Source organism: Arachis ipaensis, chromosome B4 (assembly GCF_059453495.1).
Source record: "Arachis ipaensis isolate K30076 ecotype BB chromosome B4, ASM5945349v1, whole genome shotgun sequence".
Taxonomy (NCBI): Eukaryota; Viridiplantae; Streptophyta; class Magnoliopsida; order Fabales; family Fabaceae; genus Arachis; species Arachis ipaensis.
In genome coordinates, this window is record NC_142439.1 from 65,008,097 (window position 1) to 65,024,020 (window position 15,924).

General features: G+C 38.3%; 1 non-coding gene across 1 annotated transcript; it reads left to right on the top strand.

The window, feature by feature from the left end:
• The first annotated feature begins 5,466 nt into the window (after window positions 1-5,466).
• Window positions 5,467-5,573, top strand: LOC148567730 (small nucleolar RNA R71). Its single transcript, XR_015882254.1, has one exon. It is a non-coding gene; the product is annotated as a small nucleolar RNA R71 (small nucleolar RNA).
• The last annotated feature ends 10,351 nt before the right edge of the window (window positions 5,574-15,924 follow it).

Genomic DNA, 15,924 nt, shown 5'->3' on the forward strand with positions numbered 1-15,924 from the left:
AGAAAAATTCAACAAACAGAATTGTAAACAATGGACTCAATTAAACCGGATCTTGAATGAAAATGAAAATAAACTTGATGGAGCAACGAAACAAGAAAATTGAAATTGAAAGCTGTAGATCTCAGGACTCAAGAGACTAGATAGCCAAGTCTAGATTTCACTGCCTTCCTAGATCCAGCAAGAACAATTGCAGAGGAAATGAAGAGATGTAAATTGCAGAGAAAGTAGAAGAAGAAGCAATTAACAGAAATGGAAACTCAATGCTGAAAATTAAACAAGATCCCAAGGTGAGATTGAAACAGAATTTCTTCAATTCTCCACCCAAGATCCAAAACAAGAAAAGTAAAGAGTACTGAGCAAGAACAAGGAAGAAGAGAGATCAATTCTCCTCCCAAATTCTCTAGAATTCTAAAGCAGTAAATCAAAAATGTAAAAGTGAGCTCTCTGGAAGTGTTCTGAAAATTCTCTAAGGAAAAGCTCTCTGAAAAACTTAAATCCTAAGCTATTTATACACTTTCTTCAAATGGTCTTCAAGCCTTGAATTGGCCCTTTGCTCTTGATGGAATCGGGTTGATAAAGGCCTTGGTTGATTGCTCTTGGAGTTGGAGAAAGATCCATTGTGAACCGGGTTGAAATCATAAAAAGTTTGAGTAAAAGTTTGAGGCAAACTTTTACTCAAACTTTTTATACCAGATGGCTTCTCTTGCTGCTACCAACGTTTGGGCTAAAGTTTGAGGTCAAACTTTTGCTCAAACGTTGGCCCCCTTGTGTATATGTGTGGCGCCAACGTTTGCCAAAAAGCTTGAGGCAAACGTTGGCGCAAACTTTTCTCCTCCAGGGTGTGCAAGTGTGGCGCCAACGTTTGCCAAAAAGTTTGAGGCAAACGTTGGCGCAAGCTTTTCTCCTCCAGGGTGTTGGTTTTGTGATGCCAACGTTTGCCAAAAAGTTTGAGGCAAACGTTGGCTCAAGCTTTTCTCCCAAAAGTTTGAGCTAAAGTTTGACGCAAACTTTTGCTCAAGCTTTTTTTTCCTCTGGAGTGTTTTCAATTTTTCCAAAAGTTTGAGCTAAAGTTTGAGGCAAACTTTGGCTCAAGCTTTTTTCCTCTGGCATGTTTTCAACTCTTCTAAAAGTTTGAACTAAAGTTTGAGGCAAACTTTGGCTCAAACTTTTTGTTCTCTCTTGCTCCTAGCCATTCCTTCTTCCTTCAACCTTCTTCAAAACTCTTTTCACCTATCATCAATCAATCAAAACAATCAAAGCTATGCCCCAAATCATGAGATTGTATTTCTTTCATAATATATGACAATTATAGCACAAAATCTCATGAAAGTGCATGAATTCATACATGGTTGATTGAATCAAAAGAAACATGGAAATCTACCCAATTGGCTTGCTTATGGCTTAAGAAAGTGCATAAAATCAATCAAAAACAAAAGAAAAAGGCTAGTGAAACTAGGCTAAGATGACTTGTCATCAACTTCCACCATCACTAATGAGTGTCCTTGGGACACCAAACCAGCTAAAAATGTATCTCTGAAGAAAGCTCATTACTACTTTGGCATCATTGGTGGGTAGAGCCACAGCTTCCATCCACTTGGACACATAATCAACTGCCACTAGAATATAGTTGTTTGAATGTGAGGGAGGGAATGGTCCCATGAAATCAATACCCCATACAACAAACAACTCAACCTCAAGAATCCCCTGCTGTGGTATCTCATGGTTGGCAGGAAGATTCATGGCTTTTTCACATCTGTCACAGTGCTTCATAAATTCCCTTGAGTACCTGAAGAGAGTCGGCCAGTAAAACCCACTCTGAAGGACCTTTGTAGCTGTCCTTTCACCACCAAAATGGCCTCCATAATCAGAACCATGACAGTGCCAAAGAATCTGCTATTTTTCCTCATCCGGGACATATCTCTGAATTATACCATCTGAACACCTTTTAAAAAGGTACGATTCCTTCCAAATGTAGTACTTTGCATCAGTTAATAGCTTCTTTACTTGTTGCCTACTGTACTCCTTTGGAATAAAATTCATGGCCTTGTAATTTGCAATGTCTGCAAACCATGGAGCCTGCTGAATGAGGAACAATTGCTCATCAGTAAATGTTTCAATCACAGCTGTGGGTGGTTGTACTCCTACTTCAGGTTCTATTCTGGAAAGATGGTTAGCTACTTGATTTTCTGACCCTTTCCTGTCTTTTATCTCAATATCAAACTCCTGAAGGAGTAACACCCATCTGATTAATCTTGGTTTAGAGTCATGCTTAGTTAGAAGGTACTTCAAAACAGCATGATCAGTATAAACAGTAACCTTAGAACTAATTAAATAGGACCAAAACTTATCAACAACATACATAATAGCTAATAATTCTTTTTCTATAGTTGTGTAATTCTTTTGGGCATCATTTAACACACGGCTAGCACAGTAAATAACATGTATAAACTTTTTATGCCTCTGTCCTAAAATAGCTCCTACAGCAAAATAACTAGCATCACACATCAACTCAAATGGTAAATCCCAGTCAGGGGGAGCTATAATGGGAGCAGAGGTAAGATTTGCTTTCAGAGTTTCAAAAGTATGCAGGCAATCAGAATCAAAGACAAAAGGAACATCAACAACCAACATGTTGCTTAATGGTTTAGCAATTTTAGAAAAATCTTTTATAAATCTTCTATAAAATTCTGCATGACCCAAGAAACTCCTGACTGCCTTAACATTAGCTGGTGGTGGTAATTTTTCTATCTTTGCTCTATCAACCTTAATCCGATGTCCAAGAACGATACCTTCTGTAATCATAAAATGACATTTTTCCCAATTTAGAATAAGGTTTGATTCTTGACACCGTTTCAAGACAAGAGATAAATGCTTAAGGCAGGATTTAAAAGAATTACCAAAGATAGAAAAATCATCCATAAATACTTCAATGAACTTTTCAACCATATCAGAAAAAATAGAAATCATACACCTTTGAAAAGTTGCTGGAGCATTACAAAGTCCAAATGGCATTCTCCTATAAGCAAATACTCCAAAAGGGCATGTGAATGCTATCTTCTCTTGGTCTTGAGGGTCCACTACAATTTGATTATATACAGAATATTCGTCTAGAAAATACTAAAAAGCATGACCAGCAAACCTCTCAAGCATCTGATCAATGAAAGGCAGGGGGAAGTGATCCTTTCTTATAGCAGTGTTGAGCCTCTTGTAGTCTATACACAATCTCCAACCTGTGACTGTTCTTGTAGGAATAAGCTCATTCTTTTCATTCTTGATCACTGTCATCCCTCCTTTCTTGGGAACTATGTGCACAGGACTTACCCAAGGGTTGTCAGAAATAGGATAAATTATACCTGCTTCCTATAATTTTATTACCTCTTTTTGGACCACCTCTTTCATAGTTGGATTGAGTCTCCTTTGTGATTGCACAACTGGTTTAGCATCATCTTCAAGAAGAATCTTATGCATACACTTGGTTGGACTAAAATCACCAACGGTCCACCCAAGAGCTGTTTTATGGCTCCTGAGCACTGAAATAAGCGCCTCTTCCTCTTTAGGCTTCAGGGAAGAGCTAATAATCACTAGATAGGAATCATTTTTACCCAATAATACATATTTCAGAGAAGGGGGTAAAGGTTTGAGCTCAAGCATGGGGGCTTCCTCCTCTGCTTTAGGCATGTGAATCATAGCCTTCTGGGGTGGTGAATCATCAACTTCAACTAATTCATGCTCAGAAATAGGATCCAGAATGTCATCAAGTACCTCAGCTTTCAGTACCTCTTGAACAAGTGGTTCAATAACATCTGTTTTCATACACCCTTCAGAATCATTAGGGTGCTTGAGAGCTTCAAAAATATTAAAGACCACCTGTTCTTCATTGACCTTCAGGGTTAATTCACCCTTTTGCACATCAATCAGAGCTCTACCTATAGCTAAAAAGGGTCTACCAAGAATAATAGAGGATTTTACCTCCTCTTCCATGTCTAATATAACAAAATCAACAGGAAAAATAAATGGTCCTACTTTCACAAGTAAATCCTCAACAACACCCACAGGTAATTTAATAGAAAGATCAGCAAGTTGAAGAAAAATACGAGTGGGTTTTACCTCCTCAATTTGAAGCTTTTTCATCACTGAAAGTGGCATGAGATTGATGCTAGCTCCAAGATCACATAAAGCTCTCTGAATGGTGACATCTCCAATGGTGCAAGGAATTACAAAGCTTCCTGGATCTGGCATTTTCTCAGGAAGGTTATGTTGAATAATGGCACTGCATTCCTTTGTTAACACCACTGTTTTTTGTTCCTTCCAATTCCTCTTGTAGGTCAACAACTCTTTCATAAATTTAGCATAGAGAGGCATTTGCTCAAGAGCCTTTACAAAAGGAATATTGATCTGTAGCTTCTTGAAGACATCTAAAAATTTAGAAAATTGATTTTCTTTGGAAGCCTTCTAAAGCCTCTGAGGTTATGGCATTTTTGGCTTGTATTCAGGAGCCTTTGGCAATGTAGGATAAGTGTCAAGAGATTTAGGGAACGGGTTGTCTGCACGCTTTGGAGGGGCGTGCTCCACTTCTTCCTTCTTCTCCTCTGGAGCTTCTTTTTCAACTAACTCCTCATTGTCCTTGGTCTCAGAGCCAGCTACTTTACCACTTCTCAATTGAATAACCTTGCAATCTTCTCTTGGGTTCACCACTGTATCACCTGGAAATGTACTTGCAAACCTCTCGGGTATTTGCTTGCTCAGTTAGCCCATTTGCACCTCCAAATTTCTAATGGAGGCTCTGGTTTCCTACATAAAACTCCTCATCATCTCCCAATTAGAATCTTCTTGGGATTTAAAATTTGCCTGCTGAGGTGGTTGTTGTTGTTGAGATTAAAATTGGTAGTTATTGTGATTGTTCTGTTGGAAGCGCCCTGAGAATTATTGTTGAAATTCTGAGGTCTCTGAGGTTAGTCCCTCCACCCAAAATTTAGGTGATTTCTCCATCGCTGATTGTATATCTTAGAATATGGATCATTATTGGGATTTCTAGGACCACTCACCATGTAATTGACCTGTTCAGCTGAGGATTGAGCATAATCATAATTATCATTTTGCACAAAATTACCTACCATGTCATAAGAAACTTCTTGAGGTGGATTTTGGGTGTTGATAGCTGAGACTTGCATTCCACTCAACTGTTGAGTAATTAGATTTATATGCTGAGACAAAAGCTTATTCTGAGCAAGAATGGCATCAACAGCTTCCACTTCCAAAGCACCTTTCCTCTGAGGAGCTTCCGAGTTCACAGGGTTCCTGTTAGATGAATATAAATATTGATTGCTAGCAACCAATTCAATAAGCTCAATAGTCTCCTCCAGTGTCTTCTTCATGTGCAATGAACCACCTGCAGAATTATCTAAGCACATCTTGGACATTTCACCTAAGCCTTCATAAAAGATATCTAGTTGGGTCCATTTGGAGAACATGTCCAGAGGGCATTGCCTAGTCAGTAGCTTGTATCTCTCCCAAGCTTCATAAAGAGTCTCTCCATCCTTCTGCCTGAAGGTCTAAACCTCCACTCTAAGCTTAGTCAGCTTCTTTGGTGGGAAAAATTTAGTAAGAAACCCAGTAACAATCTTGTCCCAAGTATCCAAACTCTCCTTGGGTTGGGAATCTAGCCATAGCTTTGCTCTATCCCTCAGAGAAAATGGAAAGAGCATGAGTTTGTACACCTTAGGGTTCACTCCATTTGTCTTCACAGTATCATAAATCTGCTGAAAATTAGAAATAAATTGATTTTGGTCTTTTTGGGGAAGACCATGATATTGTTAGTTTTATTGCACCAGGGTGACCAATTGTGGCTTCAACTCAAAGTTGTTTGTAGTTATAGGAGGCACCACAATGCTTTTTCCATAAAGATCTGCAGTAGGAGCAGTGTAAGAGCCAAGCACTCTCCGAGGTTGCTCATTCCCATTCGAATTTGCCATATTGGCATTAACAGCATTATTATGATCCATAGTGGATTCTGCAGCCTTGTAAAGTCTTGCTTGTTGCAAACGTCGCCTGAAAGTCCTTTCAAGTTTAGGATTAAAGTCTAAGAGAGGTTTCTTGTCCCTGTTCCTGCTCATAAACAAATAGAAGACAAGAAAAGATGGAATTCTCTATGTCAGAGTGCAGAGAATTCCTAGTGAGGTAACCTGTGCAAAGAAATAAAATAAAAAATACTGAATAAATTAAACACTAAAATTCGAAAATTACTATTAAAATTAAGACAAAAATTTCGAAAGTATTAGGCAAGTTAAATAAGAAAAATTAAAATAAGACTAACTAGGGAACACCAAACTTAATTTCAGAAATTAAGAGAAATATTAGTGCTATTTTTTTATCTATTTAACTATTTATTTATTTATTTATTTATTTAATTTTTTTTCTAAAATGCTAAAATAGAATTTAAAAAAAAATTAAAACTGAAATGCCTAATATAAGCAATCAAACGACTAATTGTTGTTAATCACTATCAATCCCCAGCAACGGCGCCAAAAACTTGGTGTAGAATTTAAAACCACAAACTAACTGGCAAGTGCACCGGGTCATACCAAGTAATACCTCAGGTGAGTGAGGGTCGATCCCACGAGGATTGATGGACTAAGCAACAATGGTTGATTAATTTACTTAGTTAGACATGCAAAAAATAGTGTTTGAAGGTTCAAACGCATTAAACAGTAAATCAAAGAATTAAACAAGCAAGTAGTAAATTGGTTGTCAATAATATATGGAGAAACAGTTAAGGTTTCAGAGTTATCTATTTTTCGGATTGACTTTTCTTACTAACTATTTTAATCATGCAAGATTTAATTCATGGAAAACCATATGTGACTAAACCCTAATTTCTTAGACCTTTTTAGTCTCCTCTAAAATTCATCAACCGCCAATTCCTTGGTCACTTAATTCCAATTAGAGGGTGAAGTTCAATTCTAGTTTATATGCCACGGAAATTCTAATTACCCAAATATAAGAGGATTATATGTCACGTATCCTGTTATATCCAGATAATTAGAGATTTAGGAGAATATGTTTTCAAGCAATTGTTCAAGTAAAGGGCTTTTCTAAGTTATACAAGAACTCAATTAGAACAAGGGTCATACTTCCGTTCCACCCAAATTCATAAAATAATGAACGAAAACAATTATTGAATTATAAATCATTACATGAATTAAAATAGAAAAATAATAGTATCAATCCATACAATAGACAGAGCTCCTAACCTTAACAGTGGAGGTTTAGTTGCTCATGGTTCAGAGTGGAAACTAGGATTCTGGTAAACTATAAATTTGGAATGAGGTAGAAGAGAAAAGATTATTCTTTTCTCTTTTATATATAATCCTAATTAATGTAAAATATATTTTCTAAAATTAAAATAATATCTTTTCCTATTTTAAAATAAAATACAAAATTCAATCAAAATAAATCTGGCTTCATTCGCAGCTTTTCTTGAATGCCTGGGGACCACTTGGTTGTTAGGATCCATGCTGAACTTGAAAAACCTCAAGTTCAGCGTGGGATAAGCAGAGGCGTCCTTGATGAGTTCCATTGGGTCCACGCTGAACTTGGAAATTTCCAAGTTTAGTGTGGAGGAGGCAGTGACAATTCCACGATTTTCCTTTGAATCCACGCTGAACTTGAATGTGGAGGAGGCAGAAGTTTCTGGAGAAGAAATGTGCACTATTATATATCGTTGGAAAGCCCTGGAAGTTAGCTTTCCAATGCCACTAAAATCACATCAATTGGACCTCTGTAACTCAATGTATTTTTGTTTGAGTGCAAGGAGGTCAGGATTGACAGCATCATTCGCTTTCCTCCTTTTCTGCTACAAAACTCTGTCAAATCTATCCGAATGCTACCTGAAATAAATAGAATTGTACACAACTCAAAGTAGCATCCATAGTGGCTAAAAGATATTTAAATTTTGATTAAACTTAGCAATTCAAGTGCAAATTCACAAGGAAAAGATAGATAAGATGCTCACACATCATCAGGGATTGATCTTTTCTTGCTATTTCCTGATCTTGTCTTGCCATATCTTGAGTTTTGATGAGTTTCTCCATCAATATCTCTAAGTTAGAGATCCTTTGAGAGTCTGGATGTGGATGTGGTTGCATGGGATGTGATGGTTGCTGATAGAAATTGTTTGAGACATAGGGAAAAGTGTTCTGTGAGTTAAATAAAGGCATGGAGAAGTTGTTTTGGGAAACTTGCGAAGTGTTATGGGGTTGGAGGTATGTGTTTTGTGGTTTTGTGTATTGGTTGTTGTTAGTAGGGGGTGATGGTTTTGGTTGCTTGTGTTGCAAAAGTTATCGGGGTTAGAGTTTTCTGCCATTGGTTCTGCCATTGATTCTAATTGTCTCCCCAACTCAAGTTAGGGTGGTTCCTCCATGAGAAGTTATATGTGTCCCCATGGAAATCATTGTGGGGAGAGTTTGTGTTATGCATATATTGGACTTGCTCAAGCTGCTGCTCATTGTTGTATACCTCATAGTTTTCTTCATGTTGGCCCCATACATTTGGAGCTTGGCTTGTTGTGCTTATTGCAACCAATTACAGTCTAGCCATCCTTTTTGCCATCATTTCCATCTACTGCTAAATTTGTTGATGCATTAGCTTATTCTGGGCTAGGATAGCATCCACATACTCAAGCTCATATACACCTCTCTTTAGAGTTGCTTGTCTCTCCGAGGAATAAAAGTACTGATTGTTGGCCACCGTATCTATGAGATCATGTGCATCCTCTGGAGTTTTCATCATTTGCAGTGACCCTCCTGAAGAGTAGTCCAATGTCTTTCTTGCTTTCATAGAGAGACCTTCATAGAAATTCTGAAGCTTCACCCATTCACTAAACATATCCGAAAGACATCTTCTGATCAGTGCCTTGTACCTCTCCCAAGCCTCATATAAAGATTCTCCCTCCAATTGTCTGAAAGTTTGCACTTCAATCTTGAGTTTGATAACTCTTTGAGGGGGTAGAACTTGGCCAAGAATTTATTAACCAACTCATCCCAATTTGTGATGCTCTCCTTTGGGAAGGTTTCCAACCACTGAGCTGCTTTATCCATTAGAGAGAAGGGAAATAGCAGTAGCTTATAGATGTCTAGGTGTACTCCATTAGTTTTGACAGTGTCACATATCCTTAGGAAAATGGATAGATGTTGATTAAGGTCCTCCGAAGCTCCTCCTCCATACTGACAATTATTCTGAACCAAAGTAATGAGCTGAGATTTAAGCTTGAAATTGTTGGCATGTACATTGGGAGTGAGTATACTACTCCCACAATTCCTAGGGTCAGAGATAGCATAGGAGGCTAGCACCTGATAACAAGTCATCTTAGCCTAGTTTCACTATTCTTTTTCTTTTGTTTTCAATTGAATTTATGCACTTTCTTGAGCCATAAGTAAGCCAATTGGGTAGAATTTTATGTTTCCTTTGATTCAATTAACCATGGATAAATTAATGCAATTTCATGAGATTTTGTGCTAAAATTGTCATATATTATGAAAGAATAACAATCTCATGATTTTGAGCATAGCTTTGATGTGCTTGGTTGATTGATGATAGGTTAAAAGAGCTTTGAAGAAGGTTGAAGAAAGAAGAAATGGCAAGGAGCAAGAGAGAACAAAAAGCTTGAGTAAAAGTTTGACCTCAAACTTTAGCTCAAACTTTTGGAAGAGTTGAACTCACCCTGGAGAGGAGCAAAAGCTTGCGCCAACGTTTGCCCTCAAGCTTTTAGGCAAATGTTGGCGCCACAACAAACATACCCTGGAGAAGAAAAAGCTTGCGCCAACGTTTGCCCTCAAGCTTTTAGGCAAACGTTGGTGCCACAACAAAACACCCAGGAGAGCAAAAGCTTGTGCCAACGTTTGACCTCAAGCTTTTAGGCAAACATTGGCGCCACAAGCATGAAGGGGTATATTTCCAACAAGAATAACTTGAGTTGTAGTTGTCCAATTGAGGTGATTCCAAGTGAGTTAGAAAGCTGACATTCAAAGCTTTCCAACCATATATAATAGTCTATATTGGGCATAAAATTGGCAACGTGACAAGAGGACAAAGTAGCCCCCAAGAAGCATACAAAAGGGATCCACGTTTGGCTCAAAGTTTGACCTCAAACTTTGGCTCAAACGTGGATGGCAGCACGGAAGCCTAGCTGATGTGAAAAGTTTGAGTAAAAGTTTGACCTCAAACTTTTACTCAAGCTTTTCTGGTTCATGGCCCGGTTCACAAATGGGTTTCTCTCCGACTCCAAGAGCAATCAACAGAGGCTTTTGTCAACCCAATTCCATCAAGAGCAAAGGCCCAATTCAAGGCTTGAAGATCATTTGAAGAAAGTGTATAAATAGCTTAGAATTTAAGTTTTTTGGGAGCTTTTCTTTTTAGAGCTTTTCCTTTTTAGTTTTTGCTGAGTAATTTTGGAGAGCTTTTGGTTTGAAGTTATTTTGAGATTCTGAGTCTTGGGGAAGGAGAATTGAATTCTCTTCCTCTTAGTTTTCTTATTTTCAATTTCATTTACTCTTTGCTTGAATCTTGGGTGTTGGAGAATTGAAGGAATTCTGTTTCAATCTCACCCTGAGATCTCTCTGTTTTATTTACTGCACTTTTTGAGAAATCAATATTTGAATTCCTTTCTTCTACTGCTTGATCTTTACATTTCTTGCAATTGAATTCTGAATTTGGATCAAGGAAGGTAGTGAGATCTAGACTTAGTTTTCTAGTCTCTTGACCCCTGAGATCTGAAATATCAGTTTACTTTCTCTGTTTAACGCCTTTCACGTTCATTTACATTTCCGTTTTAGATCCGGTTCAATTCAAGTCATCTTCTACTCTTCTATGCATTGAGATTTACTTTTCCTTGTTTAATTTCTGCAAATCCAATTCCCAATTCCCTTTATAATTCAAGCCATTTACATTTCTTGCACTTTAAGATTCTACAATTTACATTTCTTGCGTTTTAAGTTTCTGCCATTTAATTTCTTATTCTTTGAGATTCAGCACTTTTATTTTATGTTCTCTTTACTTTACTGCAATTATCCCTCTCCCTTTAATTTTCATGCAATTTAGTTTCAGTCAATTACAAATCACTCAACCCAATCTTGATTCGCTTGACTAAATCAACCACTAAACTAAAATTGCTCAATCCTTCAATCCCTGTGGGATCGACCTCACTCACGTGAGTTATTATTACTTGATGCGACCCGGTACACTTGCCGGTGAGATTTGTGTGTTTGGAATTCGTTTTTCCGAAAATACACATCAAGTTTTTGGCGCCGTTGCCGGGGATTGATTAGATTGACAATGATTAAGTGAAGTGGAGATCTAGATCAAGCACTTTTTCTTTTTTGTTTCTTTATTTTCGCTGCTAACCCGCTAACTGTTTGAATTTTTGCTTAAGCTAACTAATATTTCACTTCAGCCATGGATTGAAGTGTTATTGCTTTTCTGGTATTGTGTGATCCTTATGCTTTGGTTGTATGTCAGGTACAAGGAGAGTTACACCCGCTTTTTGTGAACAAGACGAAAGAACCCTCAGAAGATTAAGAAGAGCTGAAAGAGGGAAAAATATTGTTGGAGAAGAGGAATCAGAAGAAGAGTTCCAGGATATGGAGGAACATCTAACAAATCCACCAAATGGAGCTGAAGGAGCAGCCAATAACAACAATAATCCACCACAGAGGAGAGTTTTGGCTTCCTACACATGTGCAAATCCTAGACATTGTGGGAGTAGCATTCTGACCCCAAATGTTAATGCAAATAACTTTGAACTAAAGCCACAACTCATCACCTTGGTTCAAAACAATTGTTCCTATGGAGGAGGGCCACTTGAAGACCCTAACCAACACTTGTCCACCTTCTTGAGGATTTGTGACACTGTCAAAACCAATGGTGTGCACCCTGACAGTTACAAGCTACTGCTATTTCCATTTTCTCTTAGAGACAAAGCCACTCAATGGTTGGAATCCTTCCCAAGAGACAGCATCAACAATTGGGATGATCTAGTAACCAAGTTCCTTGCCAAGTTCTACCCACCTCAAAGAGTTATTAGATTGAAGACTGAAGTGCAAACATTCACTCAAATGGATGTTGAACCCTTGTATGAGGCATGGGAACGATACAAAGTTCTAATCAGGAAGTGTCCACCGGGAATGTTTAGTGAGTGGGACAGATTGCAGAATTTCTATGAAGGCTTGACATTGAAATCTCAAGAGGCTTTGGATTATTCAGCAGGAGGCTCTTTACAACTAATGAAAACAGCAGAAGAAGCCCAAAATCTCATTGATATGGTGGCCAACAACCAGTATTTTTTTGCTCACCAAAGGCAACACCAACCATCACAGAGGAAAGGAGTGATGGAGTTGGAAGGAGTAGATTCAATTCTGGCTCAAAACAAAATGATGCAGCAGTAAATTCAACAACAATTTGAGCAAATGGCCAAAATAATTGATGGCCTACAAGTAGCATCAGTGAGTGCCACAAGCCAACCAATAACCCTTTGGGGGCAGAATGAGGAGAACCAAGAAGAACAACAACAAGAGCAAGTGCAATATATGCACAACCAAGGATCAAATGAGGTGTATGGTGACACCTAAAATCCATCCTGGAAGAATCACCCAAACCTCAGATGGGGGGATAATCACAACCAGAACCAACAACCATGGCAGAGGAACCCAAACCAAAATACTTCAAGAAACAACCAAAACCACAACCAGCAGCAAACTAACCAAAACCCTTACAGAAAACCCCAAAACAACTACCCCAACTCCAACCATTATCAATCCAATAACCAACCCACCAACCAAAATGCCTACCATCCACCATCTGCACCTCACAACCAACCACAAACATCACCAGAATCTCAAAGAATCACTAACCTGGAAACCTTGATAGACAAAATGTGGAAACACCAAGAAATGACAGCCAAGAACCAAGAAGCCTCCATAAAGAATATGGAGAGGCAAATTGGTCAGCTATCTAAACACCTTGCAACAGAGAGACCACCATCAAGTTCCCTGCCAAGTGACACAGTTCCAAATCCTAAAGAAGAGTGCAAGGCGATACAGTTAAGAAGTGGGAGAACATTGATGAGCAACAATGACACCACAAAGAAGCAAGTGGAGAACAGCAAAAGGCCCATAGAGGAGGAAAGGCCAACACAGGCAAAGGAAGCCAATGATCAAGATGTGATGCCAAACAAGAGCACTGAGAAGCAAAGAAGGAAAGAAGACCAACCAACCACTTCACAAATGGGGGAAGAAGAAGCAATTCAAGGACAGCAACAAGTGGGAAAAAGTATTACACCTCCACTGTCATACCCCCAGAGGTTCAGCAAAGAGTCTAAGGACCAACATTTTCATAAGTTCCTTGAGACTTTCAAGAAGCTGGAAATCAATATTCCCTTAGCTGAAGCACTTGAACAAATGCCCCTGTATGCTAAGTTCTTGAAAGAAATTATCAACAAGAAAAGAAGTTGGCTGGAGAAGGAAACTGTGCTTCTCACTGAAGAATGCAGTGCACTCATTAGAAAAGGACTCCCTCCCAAGCTGGAAGATCCTGGAAGTTTCTTCCTACCTTGCACCCTTGGAAGTCTATTTATCAACAAGGGGATGTGTGACTTAGGAGCAAGCATAAATCTAATTCCATCATCTTTAGTGAAAAAGCTTGGCATAGGGAAGGTGAAACCAATACAGATGTCCTTGGAATTGGTGGACCAGTCAGTAGTACATCCCAAAGGAGTGATTGAAAACCTTTTAGTTAAGGTTGACAAGTTCATTTTTCCTGCGGACTTTGTAATCTTGGACACTAAAGAAGAAGAAAACAATTCAATCATCTTGGGAAGGCCATTTTTGGCCACTGCTAGAGCCATCATAGATGTAGAGCAGGGAGAACTAACTCTCAGGATGCACGAGGAAAGCATTATCCTGAAAGTGTTTCCAGAACCACAATTTAGTGAAGAGAGAAGCAAGGTAGTCAGTGACTGTTTTCCAAGGCAAGCAACCAACAACACAGGGGAGCAAAAGAATGAGCATGTGCAAGGAGGAGAAGAAATTCAAAAAGGAATTAGGATGATAAACAAGAAGGAAAGTACCACAACCAAAGCTGCTGTCAAGGAAGAAAGGTTAACAAGAAAAAGGAAGAGAAACAAGAAGAAGGCTCACAAAGGGTGGAAGAATAAAAAAATCCCAACTGAAGGATTCTCTAAAGGCGACAAGGTGCAATTAATATATCAACAGCTGGGAACTGAGGATCACTACACTGTTAACCAAGTACTCTCTCTTGAGCACATTGAAATTGAGCATCAAGGCACATAAAAAAGGCTTACAGTGAGGGGGGATAAGCTTCGACATTTCAGTCATCAACCACCCTAAGGGGATCAATGTCAAGCTAGTGACATTAAAAGAGCGCTTGTTGGGAGGCAACCCAACCTGAGGTAGTTTTCTTTTCATAGCCTTTGCAATAAAAATGTTGAATAATTGGTATGCATTGCAAGGAGCTAAGTTTGGTGTTGCACACCAAAACAATCTAAGGGAGAATGAAGAATTCTAAGTTTGGTGTTCCACCAAAACCTCATTTAAAATCACATTCTCACCTCCTGCACAATACTAGCTCCAAGCAATCAAACAGATTATTCAACTACTTAACTGCTTTCTAGTTTTAACTCCATAACCTTTAGCGAGGACACAAGATTTTATATATAGTTAACATGTTGCATCAGAGGAAGTGGCAAGGAATTAAGTTTGGTGTTCCCACACCAAATTAAATCCAAAAGCCACACTCAATTCATACATACTAACCAGTCACCTAAGGGCTTAAGAAGCAAGCAACTTTTGAGAATTATGCAGGGAACTAACCGCCAATTGAAGACATCATGCACCACAACTAAAAAGGGGTACAACAGAAGGAAGAACAAAAGAACTGCAAACCAATAGGTTGTATCTATACTTAACTCTTGCGGTTGAAAAATGCTTCGACTGATGACTTGCTAAAGTGTTCATCTAGTATAGGCAGAATCACTCTTGGCAATAAGAAAGCTAGTCTAAGTGTGTGCTTGTGTGTTTATTTTCACCTAACTAAATACATACTTTGTCCCCTGCATCTTTAATTCAATAAAAGAAATGTTTGGAATATGAAATGAGATAGTTCTTTGTTAGCTAGAAGTACAATAAAAGTAAGTGGTGGTATGCATGTGTGATTGTATGATAGCTCACTTTTAGTGAATAAAAGAACTAGACTGTCTCCTTTTAAATAGAAGGTATCTCACTGTCTATGAATCTCAATAGAATAAAAGTCCTAGGTTAAAAAGAAAAACAAAAAGAGAAAAGAAATAGCCAAACAAAATGGCAACAGAACAAAAGAAAAATAAAAAGAAACAAAGCTAGACACCAATAGCTTGAACCTTAGAATATATGCCTGTGGTGTCTTTGTACTAGGATCTGCTTGGATTATTAAGTTCTTTGGAGTGCATCAACACTTGGTGACTTGGGTTAACTAACCCGGGATCATCAACTGAAAGTCCACTATCAAGAGCAACCTAACTACAAGGCATTTAGTAACCCAAAGAGGTACTGGGCATCAATGTTCTAAGAAGGAATGTGAGCCAAGTGTCTATAGTGAATAATGTGTCAAGCATAAATAAAGAAAAGAGCTTGTTACACATGACACTGAACTAAAGCTTATAGAAAAATAGTAACCAAGGACAAAGGAATAATGAGAGGTCATAGCAGTGTGTTGCTTGATACTTGGATGAGACTTTCTAGGCCTAAATATCAATAAGAAGTGAGTGTTTACAAATCTACATGAAACCCCATGAGCTACCAAAAATACTCTGCTAGCATGAACATCTTCTTCCATTTCTTCTTTCTTCAACATTCTTCAAAGCTCTTTTCACCTATCATC